Source organism: Ascaphus truei, chromosome 2, assembly GCF_040206685.1.
Source record: "Ascaphus truei isolate aAscTru1 chromosome 2, aAscTru1.hap1, whole genome shotgun sequence".
Taxonomy (NCBI): domain Eukaryota; kingdom Metazoa; phylum Chordata; class Amphibia; order Anura; family Ascaphidae; genus Ascaphus; species Ascaphus truei.
The window spans coordinates 97,339,948-97,354,571 of NC_134484.1; the positions used below are offsets into that span (position 1 = coordinate 97,339,948).

At 40.8% G+C, this 14,624-nt stretch overlaps 1 long non-coding RNA gene across 2 annotated transcripts in view; it reads right to left on the minus strand.

Annotated features, from left to right (window-relative positions):
- Positions 1–14,624, minus strand: part of LOC142483598 (uncharacterized) — a 64,812-nt gene that overhangs the window by 42,119 nt on the left and 8,069 nt on the right. Inside the window, exon 1 of one of the 2 annotated variants that reach the window (XR_012797399.1) lies at positions 1,112–2,164. The exons of the other annotated variant lie outside the window; for it this stretch is intronic. This is a non-coding gene — a long non-coding RNA (uncharacterized LOC142483598). Of the gene's footprint in view, positions 1–1,111; positions 2,165–14,624 lie in introns of those variants that run through there. 2 annotated transcript variants of the gene reach the window in all.

Genomic DNA, 14,624 nt, shown 5'->3' on the forward strand with positions numbered 1-14,624 from the left:
TTCTGAACACTGCTCTGTTTCTAAACCTGAACTGGAATCTTCTGGGAGGGAGGGGGGGGAGGTTAAAATTAATGAGCAAACCATTAGATTTCTGGACTTCTACGACTTTGCTACTTGCTTATTAGTTGTTTCTTCATTTGTTTATGGAAAGTGAAAATCCTTGATGCCATGCAATTAGACGGCAATATCTGCCACTACATTTGTAAAGGTTCTTGAAGCTGTTACTATTCTGAGTAGCAGAGTAGCAAATTAGAAATGTAGTTTCTCAACTCAGACCCTTAGGTACTTTGAGTGGTCTTGAAGTATAGGAATATGCTGATAAGCATCTTTAAATCTATAGAAGCCAACAAAAAAAACATTGCTCGATAGCAGCTATACAGTAACTGAACAATAATGGAGTATTCTTGACTTCTGAGGAGATCCTGCACAGGAGTGAGTACTGTAATTTAGTGTAACCCCTCATTTTCTCCTTAGACTGATACCCGCTGCAAAGGTCGGGGCCCTAGTCCTACTCCCTTATACTATTACTCAACACGTGACCGTAGGTCAGACAAATGGAGACATACCACCATGATGTAAATAACACAAATATATATAGCATGTTCTCTAGGTATTCAGATACCATGTGATTCCCCAATGGGAGCAACATTGATACATACACAATATACAGATATTTGGTTTTCTGCCTGGATCTGTATTTCTTTATTTATTGTCACCTCTGCACAAGGTTCTTCTGTTTTTACTCCTGTTGCTCAAGCTGCTGCAGGAACTGTTGCAAAAAGAAGCACAACATTTTTTTTTCTGGGGATCTCTGGGGCCCCTTTTAAATCCAGGGGCCACCTCTCATCCCACTCCTGACTCCATATGTAGGAGATTTGTGCAGAGGTTTTAGAAAAGGAGACGTTTTTAGGGGAAAAACAAATAGCCTTTTATTAGCCGCAACTTTGAAAACATAAACATCAGCTTGTGAGCATTAATACGGTTAACAAAACAAACCAGGCCTGGCTCCTATATGGAGCACTGACAACACCAAGAATGTAGTCCCTAGCTGTGTGTTGGAGGGCTAAGCCCCATACCAACCCTAACAAGCTTAGTCTGGGGAAAGTTTTACCTTCGGGCCCCCGGGTTTCTCCTGGCTCAGATAGGGGATCAAAAGTCCAGGTGCTGTCCATGCTGTCAGTGGTCCATGGTGGTGGCTTCCTGGAACAGAGAGAAATCAAGCACAGCCTGCTCTCTATAATGATCCAGGGTGTGTTTCTATGTCAGAGAGACTTTTGCAGTGAGTCTTTGTAGGTTTTCATACACCTAAAGAGTCAAATGAGTTGATTAATTAAGCTTGCCTGCTTTGGAGTTACCCTCCTCAGTGCTGTCTCAGTGTAAGGAATCTGGTGTCTAAGCGCCGTCAGCGCGACCATTACTCACCTCCCATCGGTACTCAGGTGTCCAAGCGTCTGCAGCGCAATTCCCACATACCTCCGTTGTCTGCCACTGGCACTCTGGCTCCTCGCCATCACAGGATTGCACCAACCGAAGAGGTGCCTGTTGAACCGCAGCCTCTGCGTGTGTCCCCAGCTCCGCGCTCTATGCGCACACGTGCATCTGTCTCTGTCCCCATGCGCATACGCGCGTCAGTCACCGAATCCCTGCACACACGCACGCCAGCCCCAGACGTTATGTGCATGCATTCCCAGCTTACAGAGCACACGCCTAACAGAGCACTTTTAACCACTGCTCCTGCAGTGAGGCGTCGCCCCCAAGCATCACACAGTTCCATGCAAATCAATGATTATCCTCAGCTGGCTGTAACACCTCCCTCCTATCAGGGAGGACTCCTTGCAGTCCTCCAGGCCTGCCCCCTTTTCCCATTGGCCTGCCCAGCTTTATTATGCCTGTGCTTCCCATCACTCGTCGCTCAGCATAGTTCTGTATGGAAGCATTTGACTACTCTCTCAGTGACTCCTCAGGTATTGACGCGGATTGGACGACTACCCCCTCTGGCTCTCGACTTCGGCTCTACTTGGACTTCGTGACTTCTGGCATCCCTGTAACACCTTATACCTTCGACCATCCGCAACTCTCCAATCCCTGATCTTGGCAACGGCAATAACTACTCCTCCTCTACTACCGGTACCGGCAAGTATTGTCTTCCTTACTATACCTGGCCTGGCAACACTAACACCACACTCTGGACGCGCTCCCTTTGCTGCGGGTGCGTGTATCCCTACATCCCACCTCAGCACAGGGGACGTGTCTTGTCTGCGGGCAGCACCGGCGTAACACTCAGGCTCTGTTAACAGGTTTCCTCTGTCTCACTATCTGACAGGGGATCTACCCTGTTACATGTCCCCACTTATTTTAGATGGACTCAATAAAGACATTAAACTATACTGATTATAACTCACTCATTACAACCCTTTTCTTGATCACTATTTAAAGCAGCTACTTTACCTTGTGCATTAATTGTCAATCATCAACATTTTTGCAGCTATCCTTTTCATGTCTAGTTTTTATTCCTCTAGCCTATTACGGAATTTATTTTCCCATTTGATAGATCTCTGAGTGCATCCAATTGGGGACCGCTCTTTGCCTACTCTCTCTCTTAGGAAACATCTTTAGGTGATGAAATACTTTTTATGCCTATATATTTCCCCTAGTGCATCCATCTACCTATCCGAGGTTAGCGGGTATCCTCTTCCCTTTTTGTAACACAGACCACCAACAATAAAAGTAACACAAGCTTCACATTTCTTAATACACAGAACTGTGCTAGCATGCAAATGTAACTCAACCTAAGCTCCTCTCACTTGCTCCATAAATTCCTCATCTCACCGCAGACATACCCCAAAATGGTGCAACTAAAATGAATACATTGCTGTCTGCCACAGATATATTTCAATGACCAGATAATTTGGCATGAAAAAAAAAGAAATATAGCAAAGAAAGAGAGGATCTATTTACTAAAGTCTCCCAGCTGCAAAACTGGGGCAAAAGCATTGCAGAAAACTCTACCATGATGAATGATTATGTATTTAGGTAATCTTAAAACATAATAAATAGATCACTATAGTTGTGACACTCATTTATTTTGTGGCACAGTTTAATGATGTACATATTTATTATGCAAATACAAGAAGCTGTCTGGCACACGTTTTCTTCTGTTTCAATAAAGATATCACCTGTCGGTGCTCACGGATGCAAGGGACAGTCCTGCAGAGTCCCATAGGAATCACATATAGAAGGCAAAATCCAGGCACACGGGCATCAATATAGAAAATTTATTCAGCAATAGGAACCAACGTTTCGACTGCCACGCAGTCTTTGTCAAGGTGAGAGCGTTGGTTCTTATTGCTGAATACATTTGGTATATTGAAGCCTGTGTGCCTTGATTTTGCCTTCTATACATATTTATTATTTGAAGTATTAGGTCACTATACCTCATACCAACCAGTTAGACCGAGAACACTTCTACAGTGCTTATATATCGGTCTTTGGTCACTTATTTTTCTTGTGGTTTAAAGCCCTATATTTTAATTTCATTTGGTAATAAAGTATTTTAATTGTTTCATACTACTTTGGTGATAGAGTGCTTGTGACTAGGTTTTCTGTTCTTTAGTATACATATTTATTATGCAACCACACAGTTCTAAATGATTATTGTGATAAGCAAATTGGCCACAACTCCTTATGTAAATGTATTCAGAATCAGTAACTATCAAAATAATAATTTAGGACCTAGCATTACTATATGCATAAGATGCAATGCAAGTAAACCTCAACTAATAGAAATTTCAGGTGATTAGCCTGTAGTTTGTACAATTGTTTAGTGATTGAGAGGTCTATTGATTATACGCCTAATCAGACATCAGATTGAAGTAATTTAAGTCAATTGGGCAGTTTTGGGCCAAAATTCCCCATCGGCCACTTCAGCGAATATAGATTCAGCCTCTAAGTACCTGTTTCAAATGTTTTTATATAATATTTTAATAGGGGAAAAAATACATTCAGTTACCTCTCTTTTTCAAGTATGTCCTAAACACAAAGTAACGTTGACAACATTAAAATTTACAGTTTACATGTTTAAAGTAGGAAACAGTCGAGGACTTGATGGAACATGGACTGGAAGGGGATTTGAGGGACTCTGGTAAAGTGTTCCAGTAGTGGGGTGATCGGAACGAGAAGGAAGATCAACCATATTATTTATTGAACCGTGGGACTATAAGCAGGTTTCTGGAAGCGGACCTAAGGAGATACAGTAGGTGCTGTGTACAGAAGGGGTGAGAAGCCTTCTTAGATAATTGGGAACTTGTCCAGAATGTGTTTGAAGGTGAGACAGGATAGATGTACGCTGCATCTGTTCAGTTAACATATAACAATGGTGGGTGTTGAAGTTATATAATAATATAAAATTACATATTGAGTTGTAAAGAATGTCAAGTTTGCTGGGGGGAATTTGGGGTGGTGTACCCTACACTATACCCCCATAGTCAATAATTGGCATTGCCGTCTTCTGTGCAATGCACTTCCTGACAAATGGGCTTAGACAGGATTTATTAATATAAATTACACCCAGTTTGGGATAGATTGTGAATGTTAAATTGGAGTCAAGCCACATACCCAAATACATAAAGTTAGTAACTGAGGCAAGATCAGTGTCAGAGCTGGTACTAATCAGTAGCTCTGTCATAGGAAGTTTGTGAAATTTCGCCTTAGTACCTGACAGCATAGTTATGATTTTGTCAGTGTTTAAAAACAGTTTGTTTTGGGTTATCCGGATTTCAACCTTCAACCTTCAACCTTCGAAAAATCAGATTGCAGCACATTTTCAAGGTTAAAGAGACTGGGGCTGCATGTATATAGGATAGTATCACTAGCATATATATGCAAAAGAGTTGTCTTACAAATCGTTGGCAGGTCCTTTATAAAGACAGGAAAAAAGTGTCTCAAAGCAGAGCCTTGGGGGACCCAATGGGCAATATCCAAATGGTTAGAGTTGGAGCCTGAGATACAGATGTTGGGATCTTCCTGATAAATAAGAGTTAAACCTTTTTAGAGCATGTGGTCCAATACTTGAAAACTGGATCTTGTTTAACATAGCGTGGTGAACAATATCAAAAGCCTTTGCAAAATCTAGCACTATTGCACCAGTCAACTGTTCATGTTCCATACCACACTGAATCTCATTGTAGCGATTAAGACATTTTGAAGACTTTTAAAGGGGATAATGGGAGTAAACACAGGCCTGTGATAAAAAAAAATAGGGATTAAAATAGTTTTGGCAAACCTTTAGGGTCAAAACAATTGAGATTGAAAAATCTAGCAATTTCCTTGGAAAGTTCTCTTTCCATGAATGTATAACATGACCAGGTAGCAAAAAGGTTGTAGGAGATAGGGGACTTGACAGACAGAAGTATACCTACTGATGCAGCGGCTGTTATTCGAACACTTCACGCGGTGTGTAGATCGGAATACCCATTCGATGGCGCGTAGTTTGATCTAATCGTGCCGAGTTAAATGCGCGGTTTGATTATCGTTTTGTCCGGATTAGAAAATGGCATTTTAGCGTGTTCTGCAATACCGTCGAGAAACTCAAGTGGGCAATCGCGAGTTGTAATCATCAAAATCCAATAGCAATTCTATGTCACGATTAACATGTTGGCTGAAATCGCTGAGCTGCCTGCCACGCATGCACAAATTCCAATGTCCTTCTTCTGTAAGCTGTCACATTTCATTCATGTCTGCGATACTGTGGTCCAGTAGAATCAAATCATTAATAATAGACTTCACGCTTATTGTTTTCTACATGACTTTCCTTGGTTAAGGTGAACTGCTTATTAAAAAAAAATTCGAAATGCCTTTCTGACCGACCATTATACTGTATGTTTTGATACTTTACTGTAGGAAGTGATTTTTATTTGAGGGGTGGGTGCCAACAGATACTGTATGATTAAAGAAAAAAACATGTGCTGTATTACAGTAACATGTTCGCAAATCCGGTCATCCCGTCAGCAGGTATTACTGTATAGCTGATTCGTAATGCTGCAGCCCATTAAGAGAGTGAACCAAGGTTCGATTCTTGCCTCAGATGTTTTTTTTTCAGATGTTTTTTTTTTTTTAATTTTATTTTCATTTTATTTCCACTTTAGTGCAAATAGCCGAGCGGCTTTTTACAGTATACTCGAGTGCGAATAGCAAAGCAGCTATGGTTTTTTTTATTTGGGGGTGTGGGGAGCAAAACATTATGATGACCTGTTGAGAATATGTCTTTAAACTACAGCTTGGAACTTAATACAGCTAGCACAGCTCGCACACCTTCTCCCCCCCACCCCCCCCCGCACACACGGCTCAAGAATTTCAACCTCTTATCAACACCTCTGACAAACCATCCATTTTCAAATGCTTTGCTTTGTGGTTGCATTAATCTTCCCGAGCCTGCTCTCACCGTTCTGCGCCTGCGTGTAATTCTCTTTGTTTGGGCCCTGGGACCTTCTTCATTATTAATGTGCATGCGTGTATAACTTCCCATTCATTTGGAAGTTAGTTCAAGTTTTAAAAAGATATACTGTACTGTATATTTTGTTTTGTTTTTGGTTATCGCCATGGCTTGCATTGCATGTATGGATATTCTGATATTCAAGTTTTACAAATGCAGTATATATTTTTGGGGGTTATCACCATGGGCTTGCATACTGTAACAATTATGGATATTATGAGAATCAAACAGTACTGTTGCTTTTTAATCCCACACTAGTCATGTACGTTCTTTCAGAGGTGGGTGGCATACTGTAGTACTGGTTATTTTTATTTGGGGGTGTGGGGAGCAAAACATTATGATGACCTGTTGAGAATATGTCTTTGAACTACAGCTTGGAACTTCATACAGCTAGCACAGCTCACACCCCCTCCAAGCACACACATGGCTCAAGGATATCAACCTCTTATCAATCCCTCTGACATGGCTCAAGGATTTCAACCTCTTATCAACACCTCTGACAAGATTAACATGTTTTGTGAGATACAGACCTAGCTAAGAAAGCCCTTCTAAAACTGCTATTGTACAGTACTGTAACAAAACAAGTCAACTTGAAGTTCAAAGCTTATCAACAACACAACAACAGAGCCCTCCAACAGAGCCATTAACGTAAATGTACTGTTGCGTGATTATCATGAGCTGGGCAGAAGACATGTTGGATAATCCTTAATGCAGGAAAAAAGTATTTTTCTACAGCATTTTATTGCATTATTAACAGAAATTATTGATTAAACAATAAAAATATAATAATTTTTATAAAGCATTTTTTGTTTTTATATATATTTTTTCATAAACTAATGTGAAGTGCAATGCTTTGTTTGTTGAACTGTTCATAAGAATTTCAGGTCTGCAAGAGGGGTTTAAAAAAATAGATTTTATTTTTTAATGCATAATACAGTACAAAAATACAATACAGTAGCTCTTGTCGTTCTCTTCGTTATGGCATTGCGAGATGGGGAGAGAGGGGGCTGCAGCTCCGAAAATACAGTATTTCAAAAGATTTTTTTAAATACATTTTTTTTTTTTTTTGGCAAACACGAATTTCTATACAGTAACTACTGAGAGAGGTGGGAGAGGGGGGGTTTGTGTAAGATACAGGCTGGTTTGTACATGAACAACGTACTATTATCTTACACACACCCCCACCCTTCCTTGCTTGCGGCAGTTCTGAAAATGAAAAGAAACAATAAATGCAGACATGGTTATTTTTAGGGCCATACTTACCTGTATCATACTTACCTGTGCCTTATTACTTTCCCGAGGCCTGGCCATTACGTTGTATAACAATAGGCAACACAGTCGCAATATGATCAATATATTTATTACATCTGGCTACGGTGAGTATATTGTTCCAGAAATTCAGTATCCCCTTTTCCAATTCTTCCTTTTTGGACGGTTTCCACAGTTTTCTGATATAATCCTTCAACTCATGCCATACCATTTCGATGGGATTAAAATCTGGTGATCTGTAATACAGTAGGAGGGGAGAAAAAAGGTGAATTACGTAAGGTTACAGTAAACTATGTAAAACAATGAGAAAAGGTTACCCAACTTACTCCGCTGGCGTCTTAACCCAGTTGATACCGCTGGCAAGAATGTGAGCCGTCGACGCTGTGTGTTTCGGATCATTGTCCTGGAAGAACCGGTGACCAGATGGGAAATCATTCTTTATGTATTCAACAATATGTGTAATTATGTGATCTTGGAAGAACGCTTTATTCATGATTCCTGGAAACAAGAAAAAAAATGTAACATTAGGGTACAAAATACTGAATACAGTACAGCTGTCCAGTGCGTAAGGCCACAGCTTCTGTATTTGTGCATTATTTTACCCTCAAAGATAATGATGCATCCTGGTCCTTGTCTAGAGATGGCACCCCACACATGCATCTTCACTGTGTGCTTGGGACGCAGCTTCAGAGATAGGTGTCATTTTTGTAGAATCCAAAACGGGCAAACCTCTCAAGCGCTACAGTTGTCTCGTCTGTAAAGATGACATCATTGAAAGTTTCGCCACTTTCAATTCATGCCCGTGCCTGGTCCACTCTTTTTATTTTGTTGGCTTCCCTTATCATAGGATACGCTCTGTAATGACAAGGAAAAATGTTAGAGCCACAAAATGCTGGACATACAGTACAGTATGATACTGTATTAGGAGGGAGCGTAACATAAACAAAGAGGGCATGGGTGACGTACTGTATACTGTACTTACTTAAAACGCCCATATTTCCATCCCAATTTCTGTCTCTTCAACCTGATACTGGTCTCTGATGCTTTTATTTTGTGAGTAGCCTCTAGTGCATTCTTTACCCTTGTGGCACACGTCTCATCATTCGCATTACTCATTTGGTCCACCAGAAGAGTGTTCGCCCTAATGTGTAAAGAAAACAAGAACAATTTGTTACAGTAGGCAAATTAAGCATCCCAATAGCGCACAGATTTCTTATTGTCTGATGTTGCTGCTGCACTTATTGTACTGTGAGTACACTTTGGGCGCTACAGTATACAGTATGAATATATTAAATAAATAGCCCCTCAAACTGCAGGATTATTAGTTCAAAGAAAACAGAATCTTTTGAAATGATTACACTATCACACCACCTCCTAAAGTACAGAAGACAGTACAGTATATTACTGTAGAGTTGACATAAAAAGCTAGTGACTAGTTGTAAGAATGGCAAAAATTTTATACTGTACAGTCGAAAGGTACTGTAAAGATTAATAAAATATTGAACACAGGCATACTAGTACTGTACAGTTCAGTACAAGACGTTGGTAGAGTTATGGAGGACAATACAGTAAGTACTTACTCAGTAGTGACAGTTGGCTTTCTTTGGACGTTTTTGGCCTTCCCATGCGCATGATAACTAACAGTGATTTTTGCTAAACTGAAGCCTGAAGCAACTAACCAGCGTTGGATCTGTAAAATGCGGTGTCCATTCTGGTACATATCCTTTATTCTCAAGCTGAGATCTTTTGAAATCCTTTTCTTTGGCATCGCTGCTGATAGAAAAAAATTGCAAGCACACACAGAGCAATTCGATGTGAATTCAATGTGTATTGAATGTGCATTGAATACACAAAATGGATGGTGTATTTATACTTTAATTTAATGTGCCTCAACGTCACTCGACAGGATTAGTACACAGTCCGCCCACTTTTAACACCTGCATCCCGTGTCCATGCCCGCGAAAAAAATTACATAAAAGGTGAGACAAATTGCATAGACTCTCACACACTGATCTCTATCTAAACTTGCTATTGTCCAGATACTGCATTGTATATTCGTCCTTCTGTTTCCATGGATCGCCTCTGATTCTACGGACGCAGGAACCAGCTTGCTGCATCCGTGCCGGTCAAGCAAAAGGCGGAAGCTGTTTCCCGGCCAAAACCTAAACGAAAACCAAAGCAGAATAAAGAAAATGTTCCGAAGGCTCCCAAGGTTAAGACCCCTGGGCCTTATTTTGTAAGGAAGAAGATCGGCGCACTTAGCACTGTGCAAATCAAGTGGAATCCTGATTCTCTCCTTGCACCCCCCAGCTCACCTGCTCCACAACCCATCCCCGATGCTGCTGCTCTCCTTGCACCCCCTGGCTCACCTGCTCCACAACCCATCCCCGACGCTGCTGCTCTCCTGTCACCCCCCGACTCATCTGCTCCACAAACCATCTTTGAGGATGCTCTCCTCCTGGCAACCCCCGGCCGACCTGCTCCACAACCCATTCACTACGCTGCTGCTCTCCTGTCAACCCCCGGCTCATCTGCTCCACAAACCATCTTTGAGGATGCTCTCCTCCTGGCAACCCCCTGGTCGCCTTCTCCACCACCCACCTACGCAGAGGTCTACAGTACGGACCAAAAGGTTGATCTTATTTTGGAGACCATGTTGAGTATGGATATACGCATGGAGAAAATGGAAAGCAACATGGAGAAGATGGCAAGGAAGATGGAGAAGATGGAAATGAAGATTGTGGAGATGTATTCTCGAGTTCCTGTCCCTGTCCCTGCACGTCCGACGCAGGAGCAGGAGGGTGGCCAGAATGACGTGACCTTCACGCTTCCCTCACCACCAAGCATCCCACGCTCACCCCATCCATCAGAATACGTGTACGAGTATGCCTTTGAGGACAAGGTGACAACCCCGGTAAGGCCACACCAGGAGGAAAGCATTCACCCACACCGCCTACCCTCGCCCGCTGCCAGAAGTACCCCAGCACCACCCAGGCTTCGAGTGATGCCGGACATCATCTTGACCGACCTGACCCAGCAAGACAGGGAGAAATACAAGACTGGATCTCCTGGTGTAGCCCAGTAATTTGCCCTGGCAATATTTAAACACCACGTCAGTTTTGAGATTTACAGCGGTTGGACCCACAGTGTAGATTATGAAGGAAATAAAAGAAAGAGGGCTCTGCCAGCAAATTTAAGAAAGACAATTTTGAATGAATTGGAGCGTTCCGTGTTACCCCTACCCTTACGAGAGCAGTGAGAGACACTGTAAATGGCCTGTTGAGGCATACAAGGGCTGGTGCTTGGAGTGGCATCCCTCTTGCTAAAAACTTTTCCCAAACTCTACAGTAGTGCAAAAGTTTTTCATCCCCAAAAAAAAAATATTACAGTAGCATTGTTTTATTGTTTAATGTGTTTAATCATTTTTAGAAGTACAAACAAGCCTGTATCTTACACAAACCCCCCTCTTTCACCCTCTCTCAGTGTTCCAGTACAGTACATTTTTTGAAATCCTGTTGGGGGAAAAAAATGGGGGTTTTTTTTACAAATCTTTTGAAATGTTGTTATTGTTTAATCTTTTTTACCAGTAATTACTGGTAATTTACCAGTAATTACCAGTACTTGTTTCTTTCAACCGTATTTTCAGAGCTGCAGCCCCCTCTCTCCCCCTCATCTCGCAATGCCATAACGAAGAGAAAGACCACAGCAACTGTTTTTTGGTGTTTATAGGAAAAGTTGTGCAATGCAACGTACTGTAAAACAGTAGTGGTGATGACAGTACTGTACAATGTAAAATAATTTAATATAAAAACAGCAGCATACTACAGTACTGTACAGTATAAGGTTTTCTATAAAGCTCACAATTGTTCTATAGATAGATAAAAATGTGTGATTAAATGTTTGCCCACTTGGCAAACAATGCGAAAGCAACTTTTAAAATAAGCGATATTAGAGGTCCATCCAAATCCCTTCTTTTTTCTTTTTGCGCTGGATGTCAAAGCTTCGTTTCTGGGAAAAAACAAAAAAATATGCTATTATTATTGGTATTGCGCATGCGTCAAGTCGCTTCATTGGGAATTAAAGCAGCCGTTCAACCGTTGTGGACGATGAGAACAAACTTCTGATTGACTCTGACTCTTGAGCCCCACCCTCTTCCTACATTTGTAAGCTAGCTGCAGCAGCGTCACATACTTCAGCGGCCAATCAAATCATTCTTCAAAGTGCACTCAACAGAGAAACATCCCCTCAACTCGCATACAGTAAAGTACTGTATTGTATTGATGCACATAAGTACAGTAGTACTAGCAGCTAAAAACTTAAGACTATCATGTACAGTACATTATACTGTAGTACAGTGTAATATAGTGTAGTACATTACTGTATATAGTACCTTCTTTATAAGCCTTATAAGCTTTGTCAAACGGGTGGTGATGACTCACTGTGACTCCTCATGTCTGCATTATAGTTGACAGGTATCAGCTGGCCTGCTACACTTGTAGTTGACAGCTGATGATGCTGGAAAACATTTTGGTACTGGTACATGCAAGCTTGTTCGTACGCGAAATCATGCTCAGGCTGGAAATTTTCCAGATATTCTGGCTGGGACAGGTACAAAGGATTGCCGTTCACAAGGTTATCACTGACGGTCGGACCGTACACCGGTGCCGGTGGTGTTGTTGCCGGCACATTGCTGGATTGGGATTGACTAATCTTGTATGGGTTAAACCCCACTTTTCTTCTTTTGAGAGTGCCATGATCAAACATACTGTGAAATTCTGGTATGACACCCCAATACCCGCATATCTCTCCAGCAGGAGGGGCAATACGAAAAAAACAATGATCGCTACGTAAGGTTCTTCTTATCGCACGCTTCCACCCATGAACGTCAGATGAAAACGTGTAAAAATCGTAGTTCGATATAAAATATTCATATATTTCAGATACAGTCGCATCTTTTCTGCTGCAGCATTAATCGCTGAAAATATTAAAAACGCATAACTACAGTCAGGTTTTTTATACGTCTGTGGTGTAGCCATAATGTCCACTCAGCAATTGCGCGGGGACAGAATGTTAAAAAAAAATGCACACATTGAGTATTTTAATGCTTTTTATTAAGAACGCCTAATTTGATAACGTCTTCGAAAAAACAAGGTCAATTAACAATGGGCCACTGTAAGTTTGTACACCAGTATCTGTTTTAAACACCTGCATCCTTACAAAGTAGCAAAGCAATGTACTGGTACACATTCCAATTCAATCCAATTCATTCATTGCATTCATTTCTGCCACCTGGCGGATACGCAAAGAATAGCAGCCAAATTATAATTCATTAACTCTGCCACATGGCGGATACGAGAAGAATTGCATCCAAAGAAACAATAAACCATTAAATTAAACAGCTTTAACGTGTCCGGTTGCCCGGTGCCGGATTGCGCGAACGCGGGATGAATAGTGATAAAACGAAAAAATGCCGAATGGAATACAGCGGTCAACACGAAAATGGATTTGTGATGTGTTCAAATAACGGCCGCTGCATCAGTATAAGTAAGTGGTGTCTGGAAAAAAAATTTTGCAAGGTTTGCAAAAGCTTTCATTTACTCTTGTGTGGTTTGAGACAAAAAAATTAATTGGTAGAATCTGTGGAAAAGTCATGATTAGAGCACTGGCTCTGAAAGTAATTTGTCATTTACAATATTAACAAAGAGCTTTATTCATGAAAAGTGCAGAGAAAAGGAAGTTATTAAATTATACCTTATAAGCAGGCTCCTATATCACACACTTTAAACTCTTGAAAGAATGTGAGAATTTGTAACACACCATCTTAATCTTCAATGGATTTTCAGTGCATTCCTTATTCTAGTAGAATCAAAAGCGATGAAAATAAAATGAAAAACACAAATCATGCTTCAGAACCATAGAGAGGTATGTTCCTCTCTGTTCCATTATTTCCCTAGGCAAATGCATTGTCAGAGTTATGCAAACGTCTACATAAACTCTTAAACCAAGCTTGAAAAACAGAGTATACAAAGCAGCAGGGTATCTAAAATGTTTTTACAAATGCCTCATTAAAATCATTTTAGATAAAACAACAAATTCCTTTGCATGATTTAAACATTGAAGAAACGGCTTAAAACAGTGCAATAAATAAACATATCCAAATGTATTTACCATACAAACCAGGTAAGGCTTTTATTTGCACAAATATTAATTATTGCATGTTTCACATGCTTTTTTCTCCTGACACAGGACCTAATTCAACATGCTGAGAAGCTGCTTCTTCATAGCAGGGAAATTGGATTTAATAGCTTCTCTGCCCTGGAGAAGCGGCTTCACAGCATATTGAATAAGACCCATTGTTTAGATGGGACAATTGGCAGCCATGTACTGTAGTTAAATCACTAGCCTCTTGAAGTAGTAAATCACAGAACAATACTATATTTTTGATTTCATTGATTAGATTGAAAGTACAGTAGTCATTGCAAAGCAAGAACCAACAAATGAATTGGCAATATACCATACACAATGTCACTGTTCTTCCTCACAAGCAAAGATTAGGATTATTAGCTCTGCAGGTCAAGCATTCTTCAATCATAAGTACATACTATAAGTGTCACAGGAGACCAGGTGATTACAATGGGATTGAAGCACCAGACAGAACGGAGGAGTTAAATAAACTAGGTTAATTTTGTCTGGAGCCAATAGGAGCAACACAATACATAAATACAGTCTCAACTCACCAAAACAGGGTGTTAAAGGAGACTCCTAAGCTCAATAGGTGCTGGATCTTGCTGGAGTTAGCATAGCAAGGATGTGTCCACACTCTGTCATCAGAATATCTCAGTGACACCGAGGCTGAGGACCCGCT